This window comes from Solanum dulcamara, chromosome 10 (assembly GCF_947179165.1).
Source record: "Solanum dulcamara chromosome 10, daSolDulc1.2, whole genome shotgun sequence".
NCBI classification, from domain to species: domain Eukaryota; kingdom Viridiplantae; phylum Streptophyta; class Magnoliopsida; order Solanales; family Solanaceae; genus Solanum; species Solanum dulcamara.
In genome coordinates, this window is record NC_077246.1 from 63,970,321 (window position 1) to 63,988,896 (window position 18,576).

At 37.7% G+C, this 18,576-nt stretch overlaps 2 long non-coding RNA genes across 2 annotated transcripts; both read right to left on the minus strand.

The window, feature by feature from the left end:
- Nucleotides 1-7,564: 7,564 nt before the first annotated feature.
- LOC129871295 (uncharacterized) lies at nucleotides 7,565-9,849 on the minus strand. The gene is made up of 3 exons (XR_008762230.1): nucleotides 9,500-9,849; nucleotides 8,593-8,634; nucleotides 7,565-7,754 (listed from the first exon to the last, which is right to left on the minus strand). It is a non-coding gene; the product is annotated as an uncharacterized LOC129871295 (long non-coding RNA).
- Nucleotides 9,850-15,577: 5,728 nt separating this feature from the next.
- LOC129871175 (uncharacterized) lies at nucleotides 15,578-18,264 on the minus strand. The gene is made up of 3 exons (XR_008762206.1): nucleotides 17,601-18,264; nucleotides 16,694-16,735; nucleotides 15,578-15,855 (listed from the first exon to the last, which is right to left on the minus strand). It is a non-coding gene; the product is annotated as an uncharacterized LOC129871175 (long non-coding RNA).
- Between the last annotated feature and the right edge of the window lie 312 nt (nucleotides 18,265-18,576).

The following is an 18,576-nucleotide window of genomic DNA, read 5'->3' on the forward strand; positions in this document are numbered from 1 at the left end:
CAACCAGTCAAAAGACTTACGACCCGTAGATCACTCCGGCTAGATTTAATAAAGGACATTCTAGCCTTTTTTTATTATTTTAGCTATGCACCTGCATATGTTAGGGTATTATGCAAAGCCTATAACTACCTAGATCCTTCAAATTACCACTATTTCCTCTTAGTTTCTTAAAATAACTCTAAGGCATCAAGAATTCTCTCCCAAAGGGCTCTTCTTCTTCATCAAGCTAAGGTTCTAAGGTTCAAAGATTTTCTTTAGACTTTCAAGTTGATCTTCATCAAGGTTTGTGAAAATTCATCCATGGATCCTTTCCATCCATGGGGTCCCAAAGTTTTCCTCTCTTTTGTATCAATTTCAATTCTCCAAATTCTAGAGATGTGATCAAATTGCATATAGATCAAATTAATTATGATTTATTTCAATTACAATGGCTCATTCATGCAGGATTTCAATTGAATTGCATGTTTTTAATGTATTTTACAATGACCCATATATTACGTTATGAATTTTATATTTCAAGCTATAAATTTACGATCAAGGAATTATGTATAATTTACAAAAGTTATGTATGATGATTCAAGTATGTTTTCACGTATAAAACCATGAATTGTGAAAGGTTTTCTCACAATATGCAAGTTATGATGATTTAGAAGCTTATAAAGGTACGTATTCACAAGTTTAAGTTATGATCATGGTCTTCAAGGAGCTATTCTTATGTTATATTTCCATGCTATTGAATTGGTTGATTTACGTTTCCTAATGACTATGTTTTATCTATTTTGTTGGGATTAACTTAGCACTGAGTGAATTTTATGGTGGGGATCCATGAGGGAACCCTAGTAGCAATTATTAGTTCCTAAACTACATGCCACCATAGGTTTGCCTTTATGGCCTAGCTAGTGGATCCATATATAGCTCATGTTATGTTATGTTTATGATATGGAGTCTAGCTTGGCAAGTAGCCTCTCTCTTCTCGGTGTGGGATTTACATCGGATTTTATGTTATAACTCACATGGTCTTACATGTCAGTTAAAGTTAATAGCCTATGTATTTATATGTTATGTTCTATAAGCTATTATGATAATGTTGTATTATGCATTAACCACATGTTTACGATCTTCATTACTTTCAAGTTTAATTCATGTTTTCAAGCTATTGGTCATGCATCTCATGCTCATATTAACTATGTCATATTATCATTGTTTATGCATGCTTCTCACATACCTAGTGCATTCCATATACTAAGGCATACTTTTCCTATAATGTATCATAATGTAGGGTCGGACGATTTTTACGTACACTCCACTAATGATTAGAATTTGATATTATTCTCTCATTGTTGGTGAGTCCTCAAGATTCGAGGATATTACTTTTATCTTTGATTTCTCTTTATGATGTTTACTTCTATATTTTAGGTTATCCAGGAGCTTGTCTTATGCCTCCATCTAACTAGTAGAGGCATGTTAGATATTATGGAGTCTATGTTGTCTTCTTTCCATTAGAGTTTGAATTTTATTCCTCTTTTATAAGGACATTTATGCTTAGAATTTTATTCTGCTTTTAAGATAATTCTTATGATGTCTTAATACCTTATGTATACTCATATATGATATACAAAGAGGCTTGCTTAGGTTCTTTCGGGATTCTAATCACCGTGTCACACCTAGGGCCTAGCTTAAATCGTGACAAACTTGGTATCAGAGCATAAGGTTTAAGATGTCCTAGGGAGTCTAGCATGTCACATCAAGTAAAGTCTTATTCATCGGTGTAAAGTGCGCCACATCTATCAATATGAGGTTATGAGGCATTTAGGAAAGTTCACTTCTTCATCATTCCTATGTTGTGTGATAGAATTGAAATCTAAGGTTTTTTCCTCTAACGCTTTCTCTTTGCGATTATAGAATCGTGCCTCCAAGAAGAATTCCCGTAAGAAGGAATGTCAATAAGGAGAAACACGCTTCCTAAGCTCCAAATGAAATCTTTAACGAGCAAGTCTCTTATGTGGAATTTCGAGCCACTTTTCAAGTTCTTGCTCAATCCATGGTGGCTCAAGACAAGACAGAGGTGGTATCTCCCATGAACCCAAATGTGGGTACGGTGGTAAGTCAGGTTCGTAATTTCACTCGGATGAACCCTTCCGAATTCCATGGCTCTAAGGGTTCTAAGGTTCAAAGCTTTTCTTTAGACTTTCAAGTTGATCTTCATCAAGGTATATGGGGATTCGTCCATGGATCCTTTTCATCCATGGAGTCCCAATTTTTTTCTCTTTTTAATCAATTTCAATTCTCCAAATTCTAGAGTTGTGATGAAATTGCATATGGGTCAACTCAATTATTATTTATTTCAATTACAATGGCTCATTCATGCAAGATTTCAATTGAATTGCATTTTTTCAATGTATTTTACAATGACCCATGCATTATGTTATGAATTTCATATTTCAAGCTATGATTTTATGATCAAGGATTTATGTATGACTTATGAAAAGTTATGTGTAATATTTCAAGTATATTTTCAAGTATAAAACCATGAATTGTGAAAGGTTTTCTTACAATATGCAACTTATGATGATTTTGATGCTTAGAAAGGTAAGAATCCACAAGTTTAAGTTATGATCATGATTTTCAAGGAGCTATTCTTACATTATATTTTTATGCTATTGGATTTGCTGATTTGCCTTTCCTAATGACTATGTTTTATGTAATCCATTGTGATTAACATAGCACCAAGCAAACTTTATGGTGGGGATCTACGAGGAAACCACAGTAGCAACCATTAGTTCCTAAACTACGTGCCACCATAGGTTTGCCTTTGTGTCTTAGCTAGTGGATCAACATATATCTCATGTTATGTATGTTTATGATATAGAGTCTACCTTGACAAGTAGCCTCTCTCTTCTCGGTATGAGAGTTTCATAAGGTTCCATGTTATAGATTATATGGTCTTACATGTTGGTAAAGGTTAATATCTCACATATGTATATGTTATGTTCTATAAGCTCTTATGATAATATTTTATGATAAATGACCATATGTTTACGATCTTAAAATGCTTTCAAGTTTTATTCATGTTTTCAAGCTATTGGTTATATATCTCATGCTCATATTATCATTGTTCATGCATGTTTCTCACATACTTAGTGCATTTTATGTACTAACGCATATTTTTTCTACATTGTATCATTATGTAGGGTCAGATGATCTTCACGTAAAATCCACTTATGATTAGAGTTTGATATTATTCTCTCATTATTGGTGAGTCCTCAAGATTCGAGGACAAGACATTTATATGCCATTGATCTTTATGACGTTTACTTCTATATTTTGGGTGAGCTAGGAGCTTGTCTTATGCCTCCACCTAGACTAGTAGAGGAATGTTAGATGTAATGGAGTTTATGTTGACTTCTTTCCATTAGAGTTTGAATTTGATTCCTGTTTTATCGAGAAATCTATGCTCAGACTTTTATTACGTTTTTTATGATGATTCTTATTATATCTTAACTACCTTATATATGCCCATTTGTGATATGCAAAGAGTCTAGGTTGGGGTCTTCCAGGATTCTAATCGTCGTGTCACACCAAGGGCCTAACTTAGGTGTGACACCTTCAGTAGCTGTTTGGCACCCAGGTAGCCTAGATTTTCTCAATTGAGTAGTTATAAACATGTTCTTATTATCGTGTATTGTTGACTAGAGCAGAAGTGTATTATGTGAGTATGACCTTTCTATAACTAGAAGCAGGTAGCTAGTTCATGATTGATAACTTGAGTACCTCTTGTTGAGCTGGTAGGTAATTCCTGAGAACCAGAGCATATCTATAAAGGGATATATTACTGTCCTATTGATATATGTAGACATAGGCTATATAAATACGTAGGTATGTGTTTATGTGAATGCCCATGTGAATTACTGGTGTAATGGATACCTAAGGAATAATTTTTGAATGTGAATAACTTCGTGTTGGTAATCTCTTGCAATGAACCTATCTGATTTACCGATGGTCTCAAGTATGGTTGTTGGATTATGAATTATGATTGTGATGCCTGAATTCATGTGGATCGAATGCAACATCGGCATATATTTAGATCGAATACCACGTCGGTACAATTAGAATGGGTGTCACGCCAGCACATTATTGGATTAGATACTATGCTGGTACACTAACTATATTTGGGATTGGGTACAATGTTGATAAACTAACAGTTTGGGTGTGGATTCTATGAGAGGACCATTAATTTACACTATTGTATTGTGATTGATTATGCTCATGCATGTATAAAGAAATGAAGGCAGGGACTGGAAGTTTGAGTGGTTATATTCATCATGAGGTAATGTATTGTCTTCTTAGTATATGATGCATCTTGTTGTGGTTTACTAAATAGCCAAGGGCTAGAGTTTTGATGTGATAGCGTGAGCAAAAGTGGTAGACTGATTAGACAATGTTAGTGGTGGCCTGTATTCAAAAATTCCTTTACGTGATAGAAGGGCTAGGCTACGATCCAATAAGTGCTAGGCTTAAAAAGAAATAGAAGGTTAAGGGGGTGGTATGATAAATATAAACATCCATAATAAAATAAGACCAAGGATTGAATTCAAGTGTGCTGGTGGTGATTAGTGTAGTTGGGGTGGTTCATTTTCTTATTGCATGTTTTCTTCTAAATGTTTACTTTATATTATATAGTGGGTTTTGGATTGACAGATGATGCCTACCAGTACGTATTATTTGTACTGATACTACTCTTACTATGCCACTTAGCATAGTTTGGTTGTAGGATCAATATTATTTCTTAGGTGAAGAAGATGATGATCTCAGACAGATTCTACTCTTTATTTCCTTATGGTGGGAGTTGTGTCTTATTGTTCATATATTGTATTCTTAGAAGCTCTTGTACCTGTTAAGACTAGTTCTTTGGGAATGTCAGTAAGTTTTCTTTCAAATTAACTTGTAGTTTAAAATCAATATATGGTAATTTAAAAACTCTTTCAGGCTGTTATCTTACTATTCATTTATTTTCCTCATGTTATAACAATTTGGGGATTAAGGGTTCTCCTACCTAGGTGTTAGAGTAGGTGCATCCACGGCCCAGTGGGTTGGGTCATAACAATAATCTAGGTCTACTCCCATAAAGTGCCTCAAACGGGTCATATCAATGCTAGAGTGATAAATATTGTAGTAAGAGAACTCACATAAGAGTAAGAACTGATCCAAATGCCCCCCAAAGTCAATTCAACATGCTATCGGCATGTCCTCCAATGCTAGAATTGTTCACTCTAACTATACATCAATCTGAGGATAAAAGGTTGTGTTGAAAGTGAGTTGACTGCCCAGCTCTTCATGTAACTTGCCCCAGAATTTCGAGGTAAACTCTGTACCTCTATCTAAAATGATAGAGAGACGCACCTCATGCAACTACACTATTTCCTTGACATGGAACTTTACCAATTGCTGGTCGTTGTAGTCCACTCCGAATGGAATAAAGTGAGTTTATTTATGCAATTGATCCATGATGACCCAAATTGAATCATAATTCCTAAAGGTCATAGGGAGACCTACCATGAAATCTATGGCTATCCCTTCCAACTTCCACTCAGGAATGGGCATCCTCTGAAGAAAACTTGCAAGCCTTTGGTACTCATACTTCACATGTTAATAATTCTAACACATGGATAAATACTATGATATGTCTCTATTCATTTAAGGCCACTAATAAAGACACCTCAAATCTCGATATATTTTGGTTACACCCAGATGAATCAAATACCACAAACCATGGGTCTCTGCCAACACATTCTAAATCAATTCAACAACCCAAGGAACACAAATCCTTCCTTTGAAACTTAGTATTCCCCACGCATCATGAGTGACATCCTGGACTCTCCAGTCACCACCTTGTTTCAAATCTTGTTCAATTACTCATCTTTAAATTATTTTTCCTTGATGTCCTCAATAAATATAGATTTGACCTTAATACCCCACCCTTCTCTAAAATACCCAAGTGTATGAACTTGGTTATTAGTTTATGAATTTCTTTAGCCAAGGGCTGCTTAGACACCCCTAAGCAAGCCAAACTTCCCATGTTAACTGTCTTTCAACTCAATGTATGTGCCTTTATATTGGCCTTACCTAGATGATACTGAATGGTCAGTAATAATCCTTGAGCAACTACATCCATCTACCCAGCCTCAGATTCAAATCCTTCTGGGTAAACACATGTTGCAGACTTCAAAGCCTGAATCTATCTAGCCGAGGGTCACTTTGACACACTTAAGCAAGTTAGAATACCCATGCTAACTTTCTTTCAACTCAATGCATATGCTACCACATTAGCATAACCTAGATGGTACTGAATGGTGATATCATAATCTTTGAGTAACTCCATCCATCTCCGCTACCTCAGATTCAAATCTTCCTAAGTAAAATGTGATATAGACTTCATTGGTCAGTGAACAAGTCACACTTGACACCATAGAGAGAATGTCGCAAGATCTTGAGAGCAAACACTATCGCTATCAACTCCTGGTCATGTGTCGGATAATTTCTCTCATGAATTTTCAACTATCGTAAAGCATAGGCTATTACATTCTTGTCATGCATTAATACAGCACCTAAGCCTGAACGTGAAGCATCATAATAAACAATAAAGTCTTACTTTCAACTGGAATGTCAGGATAGGTGTTGTAGTTAGAAGGGTCTTGAGATTTTGGAAGCTCTCCTCACACTTATCATACCATTCGAAAGGTACCTCATTTTGAGTCAACCTTGTTAAATGCATAAAGATGCAGTAAAATTCTTCACGAACAGTCAATAGTAGTTGGCAAGCCCCACAAAACTCCTAACCTCAGTTACAGAACTAGGTCATACCTAGTTCTTAACTACCATAATATTTTGGGGACCTACCATCACCCCTTCATTTGAAACCACGTGCCCTAAAAAGGCAACAAAAGACAATCATAACTCACACTTGGAGAATTTTTTTGTTTCCCTGGGATACCCAGAACAATACATAGATGATCTGTATGTCCTTCCCTACTCTTTGAATAGATCAAGATGTCATTAATAAACACAAGCACAAAAGAGTCAAGAAATGGTTTCAATACCCCATTCATCAAAATCATGGAGGTTGCAAGTGCATTAGTCAATCCAAATGACATTACTAAGAACTCATAATGCCCATACCGAGTTTTGAATTCCATTTTAGGTACATCCTCAAGCCTAATATTTAGTTGATGGTAGACTAATCTTAGATTAATTTTTCGAGAAGACTAAAGCACTGTCACGACCTAGCCCCGTAGGCCGTGACTAGTGTCCGAATTGGACACTCGTATACACACATATTATCTATTATCAATCGACAATTAAACACGATATAGAATTTATATGGGTAGCACATTGTCTCAAACGGTCACTTATATATATACCAAAATCAGCTATTTATTGGGGAGTCTTAATTGTCAAAAATAAGATAACATAATACGTAAGCCGACAAGGCTTTCACTCCAAATGTAAATGTCCAAAAACATAAGCCATACTAGTACACCAGACAACATCTACATACAACCCGCTCATGTGTCTACAGACCTCTAAGAGGATTAACAATAGCATATGACGAGACAGGTCCCCGCCGTACCCCCAAAATACACAAATATATACATTATAAGGATTAGTACCAAAAGTTTAGGCTCCGAGACAATGGAGCACTTCAACACGTTGAGTAGAATCCTAAGGTGGCGGCTCTCCAAAATGAGTATCTGTACCTGCGGGCACGAAACGTAGCCCCCCGAAGAAGGGGGTCAGTACGAAATATGTACCGAGTATATAAAGCATAAAAATATCGTAAAGAAGGTCACATCTGAAATAAAGATTCAGGAGTCAAGTATCATAATCAATAAATCACTGTACCTGTGTCTTATAAAATAAAGACATGCATATCATCATCATATATCGTACCTGGCCCGTTATGGGACTCAGTGTCATAATTATATCAATATATCGTCATATGTATATATATACCATACCCGACCCTCTAGCAAGGGACTCGGTGAATAGAGTAGTGTACACTGATACCGTACCCGGCCCATTATGGGACTCGGTGCCATAATCATATCGTCATATCATTATAATATCATATTATCATATCACGTACCCGGCCCTCTAGTAAGGGACTCGGTGAATAATGTAGTGGAATCCATACATGATAACATATCTGGCCTATCGTAGGACTCGGTGAGTAATACCATAACAATATGCACGAATAAGGTATCATTAGCAACCTTGTGAAATTTGATCATTATCGGAGACTTAATAGAATAAGCAAAATAGTCCATCATTTGAAACCCAAGACAATAGTCATTATGAATCACACCAATTATGGATTACACTAAAATATAAATTATACCACAACATGAGTTATACCAACTAGGATGGCTGGAATCATACACATAAGTCAAGACATAACAATATAAATTTTGAAAATCAAGAACGGTAGCCATCCGAGTATATCTACGAATAAGAGTTTCTTTGGAATTTAAGCATACGTCATTCGTTCGTTTCATATGGATCATGCCAAAAGAAGAAAATGTTAACTTTACATACCTTTAGCGTTTATACGTATATGTTGTCCAATATTGTCTCAACCTATATTAAAACGTTAAGCACTATGATTAAGCTATGGACAAGAATAAAACGTAGTCTATCGTTAGTAGGTTATTTCTAAAAAAAAATTGGACAGCACCTCCCCTATACCGCTCACTTTTCCCACTTTCAAACCAGCCATATAATCATCAACCAACATCAACAATCCAAAATATTGACACAAAATAAGATTTATTATTCATGTTACCAAAGCAGTAAATTCGGAAAGTCAAGTACCTCACGTTGTATCTAAATTTTGAAAATGAAAACGGCAAAACTGGACTTTATAACCTTCATGAAACATTTAGATATCTGTCTTAAGTTTCCAATGCAAAAGCAATCAACTCAAAATTCATTTTCTACAAAGAGATATCATCAAAATACGAACAGCTATACATGAAGGAATTTTCAATCCAGAATCTGGACAGAATTTGTCTTATGATTCATGCTCCATTTTCGATATAATAACAGTAGATATAGACTACGAAATAAACATAAGAGTTGTAGGTACGTGTATTAGATTTCCAAAACATGTTTAATATCTAAAATCAAAGGTCTACACAATGAGATATTCCAGAATTACTACCAGCTACTCAATTCCAAAAACGGGTTTGAACATTCACAATCTTCATACACCTTTTTCCTCCAAATTCAAGAACAACAACTCATCAACAACATCAAAACAATATCAACCATTATTATACATCATCACTAAGATAATTCCATCTATTTAATCTACCTAAAACAACCCTTTAACCCATAACTCTCAACAAATCACCAAACTAGTTTATAACACTATTTTCTCCATTCTAATCCGTTAAAACTCTAACTAAACTTGTTAACAATGAAAAGGAGACTTTAATATTACCTTAAATTTGCAGCACCACATAAAATCTTCTCTTTATTGGCTGATTTCTAGCTCAAATTGAAGCCAACGCGACGTACAACAATTTTCTCTTCATGAGCTTCGGATTTCGGGACTTGAATTTTGGTCGGATTTGAGATTTCTCTCAAGAACTCCCTTTCTCTCTCTCTCTGGAAATTTCCAGAATTATGTTGGTCTAAAGTATGAAGGAATAGTTACAAAAAATCAGATTTAATTTCGTGGGCATTGGGCCTGACCCGAATTAGAATTGGGTTGGGCCGAATTCACTATTTAGTTTGGCCTGTCAGACTTAAAACGTCTATATCTTATTACTCCGATATCACATTTCGTCCCACGACCTATGGTTGGAAATATATTTCAATTATCTACAACTTTCATGTTGAGAGTTTTCCCAAATTCTCAAATTATAAAGAGGTTATGGCCTCCCGAAGTCAGCTTATCCGAAACGTGACTTTAAGAAAAACATATTTGATGACTTCTATTTTGATTTGGCTTAAGGGTCCTTCTTGAGATGTATTTTACTACACATAAATTATTCATTTAACTTGGCATCTACAACAAATCATGTCCTTTTAAAATTCAAAATTAAAAGTCCTTGAATTTATAATCGTTAGCTTACGAATAATCCAAAATGCAAAAATACGGAATGTAAAATTCTTCCCCCTTTTAGAACATTCGTCCTCGAATGTTAAACCCGCCTCATAAAGTCTTATAAGAGATTTGGGGGAATAGTCCTTTTTTTTTCTTTTTTTTTTGCAACAACAAATAGTTTCATATGTCAATTAATATAGTTAATCGAAAGGTTTAGATTACCTGTAGGCGTAGAAAACAAGTGAGGATACTTATCCTTCATCTCTTCCTCGGCTTCCCAGGTCATCTCTTCTCTATTGTTATTTCTCCATAATACTTTGACGGAAGCCACATCCTTAGTACGTAACCTTCTGACTTGGCGATCAAGTATAGCTATAGGGTTTTCCTCTTAAGAAAGCTCCTCCGTCACCTGGATATCATCCATGGGGAATACTTTAGAAGGATCACCAATGCATTTGCGAAGCATCGACACGTGAAAAACAGGGTGCACTGCTTCCAAATTAGATGGTAGGTCCAACTCATATGCAACCTTGCCTATTCTACGAGTAACCTGATAAGGGCCAATGTAGCGCGGGCTAAGCTTTCCTTTCTTACCGAATCTCATTACCCCCTTCATGGGTGACACCTTCAAAAACACCCAATCACTAACCTGAAACTCTAAGGGTCGACGTCGATTATCTGCATATGATTTCTGTCGACTCTGGGCTGCTAATAACCTTTCCATAATAAGTTTGACCTTATCAACAGCTTGTTGAATCATATCGGGTCCGATTAACTTAGCCTCACCAACATCAAACCAACCAATAGGTGACCTGCACTTCCTGCCATATAAAGCCTCATACGGTGCCATCTAAATGCTAGAATGGTAGCTGTTATTATAGGCAAACTCAATAAGTGGCAGATGGTCATCCCAACTACCTCTAAAGTCAATAATACATGCCCGTAACATATCTTCTAGCGTCTGAATAGTGCGTTCAGCCTGCCCATCAGTCTGAGGGTGAAATGCTGTACTAAGATTTATTTGTGTTCCCAATCCCTTCTGAAATGATCTCCAGAAGCTAGCTGTAAACTGAGCCCCTCTGTCTGAGATAATAGATATGGGAATCCCATGAAGTCTTACTATCTCTTTGATATATAACCTTGCATAGTCCTCCGCTGAATATGTAGTTCTAACCGGAAGAAAGTGGGCTGATTTTGTCAGCCTATCTACAATCACCCATATGGAATCATACTTCCGTGGAGTGCGAGGTAAGCCTGTAATAAAATCCATATTAATTGCTTCCCACTTCCAAGTCGGGATTTCTATCTCTTGTAATAGTCCGCCAGGCTTCTGATGCTCAATTTTAACTTGTTGGCAGTTTGGGCACTGGGCTACAAACTTTGCTATATCCTTCTTCATGCTATTCCACTAGTATAAATATCTAAGGTCATGATACATCTTTGTCGACCCTGGATGCACAAAATACCGGGCATAGTGTGCCTCTCCCAAAACCTGTTGTCGTAGCCCTATAATCTCAGGTACGCATAATCTGCCTCTATATCTTAGCACTCCGTCAGGTGTGACCTCGAATGGGGTCCTTTCCTTTTGAAGGGTTTCATCCCGGTACTATGCCAGAATAGGGTCTTCATACTGGCGTTGCTTTACCGCTTCTATGATAGAGGATTCAGCAACTCCTCGAATAAAAACTCTACCATCACTAGAATCAGCAAAACGGACTCCAAGGTTAGCTAACTCGCAAATATCACGGACTATCTTTTCTCGTTCTGGTTGTACATCTGCCAGGCTACCCATGGATTTACGGCTAAGTGCATCTGCTACAACATTTGCTTTCCCTGGGTGGTATAGAATATTAGCATCATAATCTTTCAGCAACTCTAGCCACCTTCTCTGTCGCAAATTCAGGTCCTTCTGCTTAAAGATGTATTGAAGACTTTTGTGGTCCGTATAGATATCAATATGTAAACCATATAAATAATGCCTCCATAGTTTCAAAGCATGAATTACTGCTGCTAATTCCAGATCATGAGTTGGATAATTTCTTTCATGCTTCCTTAACTGTCGGGAGGCATAAGCTATGACTCTACCATGTTGCATCAATACACAACCTAACCCAACACTAGAAGCATCACAATAAATAACATAGCCATCTGGTCCTTCAGGAAGGGTTAGAACTGGGGCCGTAGTCAACTTGTCTTTCAGCAACTGAAAACTTTGTTCACAGGCATCGGTCCATTGGAACTTAATGGCCTTTTGAGTTAGCCTTGTTAAAGGTGATGAAATTGAAGCAAATTTCTCAACGAATCTCCTATAATATCCTGCTAGCCCAAGAAAACTACGTACCTCAGTAGGTGTCGTAGGTCTAGGCCAAGTCTTTACGGCCTCGATTTTCTGTGTATCTACTCGAATACCATCAGCTCCAATAATGTGCCCCAAGAATGCTACTGAAGTCAACCAGAATTCACATTTAGAAAACTTAGCATACAACTTCTGGTGCTGGAGCACCCCAAGTACCTTTCTCAAATGTTCTACGTGCTCCCCTTCCGATCGTGAGTAGACCAGAATATCATCAATAAATACAATCACAAATAGGTCTAGGAATGGCTTGAACACTCGGTTCATAAGATCCATAAACACTGCTGGGGCATTGGTCAGCCCAAAAGACATCACCCGAAACTCATAATGCCCGTATCGGGTCCTAAACGCAGTCTTTGGAATATCTGTCTCCTTTACCCGTACCTGGTGATAGCCTGACCGCAAGTCTATTTTTGAAAAACACTTAGCACCCTGTAATTGGTCAAATAAATCATCAATCCTGGGGAGAGGATATCTATTCTTTATTGTCACCTTATTCAACTGCCTATAATCAATACACATTCGTAGTGACCCATCTTTCTTTCTCACGAATAATACCGGTGCTCCCCAAGGTGATATACTGGGCCTAATGAAGCCTTTTTCTAATAGGTCTCGCAGTTGCTCTTTTAACTCCTTCAGTTCTGCGGGTGCCATTTTGTAGGGAGGAATAGATATAGGCTGAGTATCTGGCAATATATCTATATTGAACTCTATCTCCCGCTCAGGAGGAAGACCTGGAAGTTTATCTGGGAATACATCTGTAAATTCGTTAACTACCGGAACTGACTGAAGAGTCGATTCCTCTGCTTCCAAGTTATGGACACGAACCAGATGATAAATATAACCCTTTCTAACCATTTTCCTTGCCTTGAGGTATGAAATAAACTTACCCCTCGGTGATGCTGTATTGCCCATTCATTCTATGACTGGTTCTCCTGGGAATTGGAATCGAACTACTTTTTCTCTACAATCAACATTAGCATAACAAGAAGCTAGCCAATCCATGCCCATAATAACATCAAATTCTGTCATAGCTAACTCTACCAAATCTGCCTAGGTGTGTCGACTATATATAATCACCGAATAATCTCTATATACTTTGTTGGCTATAACAGAATCTCCTACCGGTGTAGCTACCTCAAATGGTTCTATTGATTCAGATTTTATTCCGATTCTACTAGCAACAAAGGGAGATATATATGATAAGGTGGAACCTGGATCTATCAATGCATATACATCCTGCGAGAAAATCGATAATATACCTGTAACCACATTTGGCGATGCCTCCTGGTCCTGTCTACTAGCCAAGGCATATATGCGGTTTGAAGGACCGCTAGAACTGAAAGATCCACCACGGCCTCTACCACGGCCTGCTGTTATCTGAATACCCTACCCCACAGGGCGCATAGCTACAGAAGAAGATGAGCCAACAACTGACCCAGTAGGCTGAGCTGCACTACTTAAATTACCCCTAAATGGACACTCCCTCATAATATGGCCTTGACGGCCACAAGTAAAGCATGCACCTGTAGAAAAACGACATTCTCCAAAATGTGACCTACCACAACGAGGACACCGAGGCAAAGGTGGTCTCGACTGACGCGAACCCCTGTTTATCTGTGAACTTGAAACCCTGGAGCTCTGACCGGATCCTGAATACCCTGTGCTATCGAATCTACTACCTTTGAATTGTGGGGGTGCACTCCGGGCTGGCTTAGAAGGATATCTACTATACTGCTGAGGCTGCCCGCCTTGAAATTCCCCAGAATAACTAGCCGATCTAGCTCTTTTACGCTGGTCTCTATCATGATCTCTATCGGGCTGACGCCCTCTGTGCCAATCTTCTACCCCCTGTGCATATGCCTGTACCCGAGCAATATCCATACCTGGCTGAGAAGCCATTGCCATACAGCTATCAATCAAATAACGATCCAGCCCCATCACATACCGATGCACTCTATCAGCCATGTCAGCTACAATAGTAGGCGCATATCTCGCCAACGAGTCAAACTCAAGGCTATAATCTCTGATGCTCCTGCCATTCTGCCTCAATTGTAAAAACCTGTCTACTCTGGCTCGTCTCATCTCTGGAGGTAGAAAGTGGACAAGGAAGGCCTCCACAAATTCACCCCACACCGCTGGAGGAGCACCCTCGCCCCTAGATAACTCCCATGACTCATACCAATTAACAGCTACATCACGCAGCCGATAGGAAGCTAACTCAACAGACTCTGTCTCAGAAGCCTTAATTATCCTCAACGTACGCTACACCTGTCGAATAAACTCCTGCGGGTCATCCCCGGGCCTTGACCCATAGAACTCTGGGGGATTACAAGTCAAGAAATCACGAACCTTTAAACTATCATGTCTATCAGTATAGTCAACCCCTAACCCATGCCTGCGAGCCTGCCCTGTCGCTATTCTGGTCAGCAACTGAACTGCATCTCTCATAGCCCTGTCCTCTGCCCCAGGCTGAGGAGCTGGAGGCTCAGGTACTGGAGCCTCTAGAGCTGGCGGTGAAGCAACCCCCTGATCCATAGTTGCAGTTGCTGCTGTTCTTTCCTCATATGGCGGCGTAGTAGAGCTCGCCGACTGGAGCACAACCTCAGGCATAGACTGGGCACGGGCCCTAGTAATCCTCGAGGTCCGGCTAGTCTCTCCTGCTACTGACTTTCCCTTTTGGGCAGCTATCGCTTTTCTTGGAGGCATCGCTGTAAATATAATAGTATGTTAGGGAGAAATTATCCTGATAATACAGCTCTATCGCACGATTTAAAGTAAAAGAAATGATAACATCCTAAATGTCCTGTAGCCTCCTGTTTATAGATATGGTGCACAACACACCGATAAATAAGACTCTCATAGACACGGTCTGTAGACATTCCGAGGATGAACTGCTCTGATACCACTTTTGTCACGACCTAGCCCCGTAGGCCGTGACTAGTGTCCGAATTGGACACTCATATACACACATATTATCTATTATCAATCGACAATTAAACACGATATAGAATTTATATGGGTAGCACGTTGTCTCAAACGGTCACTTATATATATACCAAAATCAGCTATTTCTTGGGAGTCTTAATTGTCAAAAATAAGATAACATAATATGTAAGCCGACAAGGCTTTCACTCCGAATGTAAATGTCCAAAAATATAAGCCATACTAGTACACCAGACAACATCTACATACAACCCACTCATGTGTCTACAGACCTCTAAGAGGATTAACAATAGCATATGACGAGACAGGGCCCCGTCGTACCCCCAAAATACACAAATATATACATTATAAGGATTAGTACCAAAAGTTTAGGCTCCGAGACAATGGAGCACTTCAACCCGTTGAGTAGAATCCTAAGGTGGCGGCTCTCCAAAATGAGTATCTGTACCTGCGGGCACGAAATGTAGCCCCCCGAAGAAGGGGGTCAGTACGAAATATGTACCGAGTATATAAAGCATAAAAATATCATAATGGAGGTCACATCTGAAATAAAGATTCAGGAGTCAAGTATCATAATCAATAAATCACTGTACCTGTGTCTTATAAAATAAAGACATGCATATCATCATCATATATCGTACCTGGCCCGTTATGGGACTCAGTGTCATAATTATATCAATATATCGTCATATGTATATATATACCATACCCGACCCTCTAGCAAGGGACTCGGTGAATAGAGTAGTGTACACTGATACCGTACCCGGCCCATTATGGGACTCGGTGCCATAATCATATCGTCATATCATTATAATATCATATTATCATATCACGTACCCGGCCCTCTAGTAAGGGACTCGGTGAATAATGTAGTGGAATCCATACATGATAACATATCTGGCCTATCGTAGGACTCGGTGAGTAATACCATAACAATATGCACGAATAAGGTATCATTAGCAACCTTGTGAAATTTGATCATTATCGGAGACTTAATAGAATAAGCAAAATAGTCCATCATTTGAAACCCAAGACAATAGTCATTATGAATCACACCAATTATGGATTACACTAAAATATAAATTATACCACAACATGAGTTATACCAACTAGGATGGCTGGAATCATACACATAAGTCAAGACATAACAATATAAATTTTGAAAATCAAGAACGGTAGCCATCCGAGTATATCTACGAATAAGAGTTTCTTTGGAATTTAAGCATACGTCATTCGTTCGTTTCATATGGATCATGCCAAAAGAAGAAAATGTTAACTTTACATACCTTTAGCGTTTATACGTATATGTTGTCCAATATTGTCTCAACCTATATTAAAACGTTAAGCACTATGATTAAGCTATGGACAAGAATAAAACGTAGTCTATCGTTAGTAGGTTATTTCTAAAAAAAAATTGGACAGCACCTCCCCTATACCGCTCACTTTTCCCACTTTCAAACCAGCCATATAATCATCAACCAACATCAACAATCCAAAATATTGACACAAAATAAGATTTATTATTCATGTTACCAAAGCAGTAAATTCGGAAAGTCAAGTACCTCACGTTGTATCTAAATTTTGAAAATGAAAACGGCAAAACTGGACTTTATAACCTTCATGAAACATTTAGATATCTGTCTTAAGTTTCCAATGCAAAAGCAATCAACTCAAAATTCATTTTCTACAAAGAGATATCATCAAAATACGAACAGCTATACATGAAGGAATTTTCAATCCAGAATCTGGACAGAATTTGTCTTATGATTCATGCTCCATTTTCGATATAATAACAGTAGATATAGACTACGAAATAAACATAAGAGTTGTAGGTACGTGTATTAGATTTCCAAAACATGTTTAATATCTAAAATCAAAGGTCTACACAATGAGATATTCCAGAATTACTACCAGCTACTCAATTCCAAAAACGGGTTTGAACATTCACAATCTTCATACACCTTTTTCCTCCAAATTCAAGAACAACAACTCATCAACAACATCAAAACAATATCAACCATTATTATACATCATCACTAAGATAATTCCATCTATTTAATCTACCTAAAACAACCCTTTAACCCATAACTCTCAACAAATCACCAAACTAGTTTATAACACTATTTTCTCCATTCTAATCCGTTAAAACTCTAACTAAACTTGTTAACAATGAAAAGGAGACTTTAATATTACCTTAAATTTGCAGCACCACATAAAATCTTCTCTTTATTGGCTGATTTCTAGCTCAAATTGAAGCCAACGCGACGTACAACAATTTTCTCTTCATGAGCTTCGGATTTCGGGACTTGAATTTTGGTCGGATTTGAGATTTCTCTCAAGAACTCCCTTTCTCTCTCTCTCTGGAAATTTCCAGAATTATGTTGGTCTAAAGTATGAAGGAATAGTTACAAAAAATCAGATTTAATTTCGTGGGCATTGGGCCTGACCCGAATTAGAATTGGGTTGGGCCGAATTCACTATTTAGTTTGGCCTGTCAGACTTAAAACGTCTATATCTTATTACTCCGATATCACATTTCGTCCCACGACCTATGGTTGGAAATATATTTCAATTATCTACAACTTTCATGTTGAGAGTTTTCCCAAATTCTCAAATTATAAAGAGGTTATGGCCTCCCGAAGTCAGCTTACCCGAAACGTGACTTTAAGAAAAACATATTTGATGACTTCTATTTTGATTTGGCTTAAGGGTCCTTCTTGAGATGTATTTTACTACACATAAATTATTCATATAACTTGGCATCTACAACAAATCATGTCCTTTTAAAATTCAAAATTAAAAGTCCTTGAATTTATAATCGTTAGCTTACGAATAATCCAAAATGCAAAAATACGGAATGTAACAAGCACCTTCCAATTGGTCAATTAGATTATATATACGAGGTAAGGGATACTTACTTTAGATTATGACCCTATTCAACTGCTGATAATCTACACATATTCTCATGCTACCATTCTTTTTCTTTATAAATAAAATCGAAGCACCCCAAGAAGAAGCACTAGGAAGAATAAAACCTTTGTCAAAGATATCCTGGATCTGAGTCTTAAGTTCCCTTAACTTTGTGAAGCCATGCGATAGAGAGGACTAGAGATTGGGCAAGTGTCTGACTCTAAATTAATACAAAAGTTGATATCCCTATTCAAAGGTA